This window comes from Astatotilapia calliptera, chromosome 7, assembly GCF_900246225.1.
Source record: "Astatotilapia calliptera chromosome 7, fAstCal1.2, whole genome shotgun sequence".
Classification (NCBI taxonomy): domain Eukaryota; kingdom Metazoa; phylum Chordata; class Actinopteri; order Cichliformes; family Cichlidae; genus Astatotilapia; species Astatotilapia calliptera.
Window position 1 is genome coordinate 52,683,462 of NC_039308.1, and position 6,000 is coordinate 52,689,461.

Sequence of the window (6,000 nt, forward strand, 5' to 3'; positions counted from 1 at the left end):
ACTCCAAAATTGTTTTGGTATGTAGAGGAGTTTCTTTCTCTTGGCAGCCTTTCCAAACAAGCCTTACATATTCAGTCTTCTAATTGTCCTGTCGTGAACTTTAATATTTAGCATGCTAACTGAGACCTGTAGAGTTGGAGATGTAGCTCTTGGCTTTTTTGCAGTTCTCTGAGCATTGCATGGTCTGACCTTGAGGGTGAATTTGCTGGGACATCCACTCCTGGGAAGATTGGCAACTGTCTTGTGAATAAATTTTCTCCCTGTAGAATGATGGACTTTAAATTGTTTGGAAAAAGCCTTATAACCCCTCCCAGACTGAAGGGCAGCAACAGCTGTTTCTCTGAGATCATTACTCATGTCTTTCCTGCTTGGCACTGTGTTAACAAATACCTGACTGCTCCAGACTGGCAAACCGGAAAAACCTCTGTTTTCACAGATGATCAGGTAACCACGTGCATTTGATTATCAACTCTATTATTTACCCTGTTATTTCCTATAGAAGCAGTTAGGCTATACTTAGTTTTTTCACAATGCTTCTGTATTTTGGCTTCGTTTTTATTAAATAACTAATGACTAATATGTTGTGTGTTCTTGTTCATATTAGTTTGTATTTACCTAAATGTAAGACATATTAAGGACCAGGGGATTTTGTTTTCTTATGTTCTCATATATAAAACCTTGAAAGAAAGAGCATGTGCTTTCTTTTTCACATGTAGCTGGTAAGAATGTCTGTCCTATAATGCAGGATAGTGCTTTCAGAGATCAGCTTAAAAAAGGAATCTTGATTGTAATTGACCGGCTATTTGACAGAAGTAATTTCATGTCTTTTCTAAGCTCCAGAACCAGTGTGCATTGTGGTAGCATGAGACAGAAAGTAAGCAGCAAACTCTAAAGTCGAAAACTGAAGCCAAGCACAAAGTGCTAAAAACTGCAGTTCCTCTAATGGCCACTTGAGACTATCTCAAAAAGTGAGTTAATACACATAGACTCCCATGTTAAAAATCTGCGTGTTTACACTTTAGTGCAAGAGTTTTTTCTATTCTATATAAATATAATTATAATATATCATCGTTTTTCGCACCATCACAACTGTACAGTTAGCTGAATATTTGTACTTCAGTTTTGATGAAATTCTAGCTTTAGCCTGACACTTAGCATGATTACCTGTGAAGTATCAGACCTGAGCAGTTTATGGATGCAGACTGCTAAAAAAGCAACATAGCAGATTGAAAATAACCCCACGCCTGGCTGAAAAACAACGACGTAGCATTCCCCTAAATGCCAATGTTGACACTTAACAGTGCAGAGTGCAGAAAACAGTGAGTATCATCACCTTAACGATGTACATCTTTTATAAACAGGCTGTGGTCAAAGGTCAAGAAGCCCGACAGATACTGAACAGTTGAGTTCCAACAACTATATTATTGTTACTTTTAGCCTAAGACATTAAAAACTCAGATACTTGGAAGGATGTCAGACAGATTACACATTAAATTTTAGACTTAGGGCTGAATCAGGTGACACCTCTTTTCTACGATGGCCCTGAGAGTTCAAACACACTACAACTTAAGTAAATGCCACAAATACAAAAAAAAAAAATCTTTGAAAACACAACGGAAGTGTTTTCAGAGAGACAATAACTTGAGGGAAGGCTGCAGAAAAGACAGAAACCAAAAATGTGTTCTTGTAGTAATAACTGGATTCAAGAAAGGAGTGATTTTAAGAGACAAAAGCTGAGGAGAAAGCTTTGGGGGGGAAAGCTGCAGGAGGAAAATTCTCCAAATGTTTACCGACATTGGGGTTAATGATCTGTGTGAAGTCTTATATTCATAAACAATACAACAGTTCAAATGGAATATAACCGAAAAGCTGTTAGTAGGTGTTCATGCAAAGACTTGGACTGAAACCTGAACATAAGAGTTTGAGGCAATATGTAAAAAGTGTTCCAGGTCAGTTTCTGTATTGACAAAACATTAAAATATGTTCAGAGGTTATATTTTTACAACAAATATGGAAAATAATCAAAATAATCAGTTTCATTCAATATTCTCTTTAACTGGTAAATATCTAAAAATGTTAGAGAGATATCATTTGCACATATTGCTAAGAAAAAAAATTATAATACTAAAACAATACTTTTAAAAGACAAACGTATAGCTACAGCTGCTCTAAAGAGTAATAAACTTAGTTATTTAAAAATTAAAGACATCCAAAGACCAGCTTTGAATGATAAGAGAAACTGAATGTTTTAAATAATAAATAAAAAAGACTTTTCTGCAGAGTGAGAGGTGAGATAGGGAGGAGGACTGGACCATCCTCTATTCACATCATTCCCTGTGAACCCTCTTCTAATGGCTGTTTAATTCATTGTACTAACGGATTATCAAAGCCTTTTAAATTAGTCATTATGGAGAGGATGGATTGTGAGACAGCCATGGGAGGTTGGTCACGTTAACCAAAAGGCTTGGAGGAAAGATGGGGAAAGCATGCAAATGAAATATAAAAAGGATCATTTTTCTCCCCTCCCTTTAGATTCCAAGGACTCTACGTATAATTTAATCTGCTATAAATCTGAGCCCACTGTGGGAGCCTCTATGCTGAACCTTTACCAGAAATAATGTTACAGATTCAAGAGAACTTCAAGAGAAAGTGCAAAGACAAAAGAGGATGTGCGCATTAGAGAACAAAGCTGGAGAGAGAGAGAAATGGGGAAGCGGGGCGCCGAGTGTGAAATCCAGGCGGCACAGAAGCCAATAAAATATAGATCTTATGCACATTGAAGTGACAGGGTGACCTTGTAGCCAGGGAATGCAATTTATCAACACAGAATGAAAAGGCAAATACAGTAAGATTGGACTGTGTTCATTTAAAGTAAGCCTTTTTTACTCTTCCTGCTTTTCAGCTCTGTTTCCACATGGCCAGAGAACAAGATCTATATTTTAAATTTAAGAGTAGTGTGAGCAACATTTATCAGTTTTCAGTGTAAAAAAATAAAAGAAAAACACATGGGTATTGTTGTTCTTATATTGACTTACCTATTTTTGCAATCAATGAGAAGACTGATGCCATATAGTCTGCACCTTAAACAAGTTCCAGCAACCAGTTTTCTTAGCTTAGCGTAAATTCTCAAAGCAGTGGAAAAAAAGTTAGCCTGGTCCTGTCAGATACATCTGCCAATAAATGCCTCTAAAAGTACAACACATCACATTTTGTTTATTTGAAGTGTAAGAGCAACATAATGATTTACACCACGAGACTTCAGAGACTTTTGATGTCAGGCTAGCTGTATCTGCAGTCCTAATGCTAAGCTAGGCTAATCATCTTGATGCTCTAGATACATGTTCATTGGACATTAGAGTGGATCCAACCTTTTCTTTACATGTTGTATTGTTGCTCAAAAAATATGAGAGAAAGCTTGGTCACAGTCTTAGCAGATTAACCAATCCCATGGCCAACCCACATTGGCTAACTACCCATCTGAAACCCATACATGCATCCAACTGCCAGATGGATTGGCAAATACAAGCAACAATTGCTCCACATTTGCAAGCCACCTCAACCCCAGCTCCAACCAGTGCCCTGTCTGTTGTCACATATGCCCGCTGTTTAGCAGAGGAGGTGTTGCTGTGTGTCTCCATGACTGCAGCTTTCCACCAATGCACGTGGAAGGTTGTGGAGGTCTGACAACAGAACGAAATTTTCAGATGCTTTTTTTAAAATCTCACTTTAATAAACCCTAAAAACCTGCTTAAAGATAGTCAGTATTTATTCAAATATTTAGTATTTTTTTCATGCATGTTTTTCTCAGTTTATATTGATAAAAACTCTTGGTTTGTATTTACGTGCAGACAGTAGACAGGACTATCAGAATCAGCATACTTTATTAATCCCTAAGGAAATTAGGGATGCTTACTCTCACCCAGTGTGCATTGTGGTTAACTGGCTGTTAGTCATTGTCATCTGTAGGTTTTTCAGTTCCTCCAGAGAGCATGAAGGATGTAAGTGACCCAAACCCTAGCACTACTTGGTGCAGACAGCGCCCGTCTGTGTGAATCCACTTAGAAGTAGAGAAATTAGGCTTACTTGTTACATTTGGGATGCATAATTCATGCTTTGTGAATTTATCTGGGTTAGCTAAGCATTTGCTCAATACAGGCACTAATGTGCAGGTAGACTATGTGGTGATAAATCAGCAACATTTTTTTCTTGTATGAATTTATTTTATATATCAAAGTGAAACAGCTTCAGTTTCTTGATTTTGTGAGGGGTCTCTTGGGGAGGTGCTGTTCAAATGACCCATTCACTGCATGTAAGGATGCAGGTGGAACATAAATTAAGATGGCAAAGTGTGTTTGCGAGTTCATATATTGTGTTGGGCTGGATTGGAGTCTTTGCCGGGTTGATTCAGTCTCCCTGGCCTTATGTTTAACACCCCTGGTGTAGGTTAACGCAAACAGACAAACCTACACCTGCGTGAGATTATTATTAGTTAGTTAAAGTTCAACACCATCTTTATTATGTCCCACACTGATCATACCCCCTGCCCAGCCCATCGCTTAACCTGATATAAAACAGAAGAAACAACAGAGAGTCTGGATTCTGTAACTTGTCAGTATTTTGTTGTATAAATTGCCAAATCAATTAACTAACTGCTGTTTTTTTTTTTTTCTTTGCTCACTGCAGTCAAAGAATACTGTGAACGCTTCATTACCACGGCTCTGCAGCAGAGATTAACTGTTCAAATACGGAGCACGACTGAAGATATTCAAATGTATGTTAAGCACAATGAGTGCTTAATTTGCATGTTATAAAACCCAGCATCATTATTCTTATACAGTATGGCGCTGAGCAATGCACTTGCGCCTCCACACATGGGCACACCGACACAAATGTCTGACAATGCTCGCCACAGGCCACTGGCTCTCCTCCACCGTGAAAATATCTTCCAAACCGTATAAATATTTATGTCCATTAATAGTAAAGAGGCAGTACGCGTAGATGCATAATGCTGTGTGCTGGTCTTATTTTCGAAGGAGATGCACTCCAACTGCCACGACGTCTCCGTCGCCATGACAACAGAGTTCAGTGTTGCGAGCCGAGCAGGACGTGGCCCCGTCAGTCTGCTCACACAGAAGCAGCATGACTGTCATGGAGAGGTGAAACAATGTGCGCGTTAAGTGTGCTCCGGCGACAAAATGCATGTTAATGTTCACTTGAAGCTACTTAAACTGAAGACATTCATCTCAGAAGTAGAGTTTGAACAGCACGCTTCAGTGCCGCCTCTAAACAGGCTGCACCGCTCCGTCAGCATGTGGACATGGACGTAATTAGATGATCTCAGGCCATTTCTAAATGTTGTTACTGAGTAGCAGGAGCTGCACGGAATAGTTTGACCATATAAAGACGTGGATACTCATGAGAAAAGCAGATGTGAGAAATTACAAGCTCTCACATTTAAATTCCACAGACCATAGTGCACCAGAGTCCGAGTCCAAAACATTATCTTAGGAAGGAGACAAAGATTTATTGTAGTCAGAAGGGTCGATTGGAGGGATTTAAAGTAGTCACATCAGACTGCACATATGAACGCACTCGGTCTCATTAACAAACAAATAATTTCCCCATTGCTTTACTTTTGCTCTCTCCCACACACATATACATGTTGTTGCTGTTGCCTTGGACGTTTATCATGTCAGTGTTGACGTTTTGTGAACGTGGACACCGTTTCTCTTTGCACCGATATCTTTCTTGGGAACAACAACATTACTGGGATGTGAGGTGGAGGAGAACGAAGCGGGATTCTTTCCAGGTCTAGCCAGTGGATGAGGCACAAATGAAAGACAGGAAGCACCAACAAAGCTGAGGCGCGCGTGAGAAAAACAGGAGCAGAGGGTTGTTAGAGTGCGCGTTGAACACAGCACACTCCACGAGAGATTAGAAGGCCGAGCAGCAGGAGCGCTTTGCCCCAGAGAGTAGAGCGTACAGACTTTCAAGGTAACA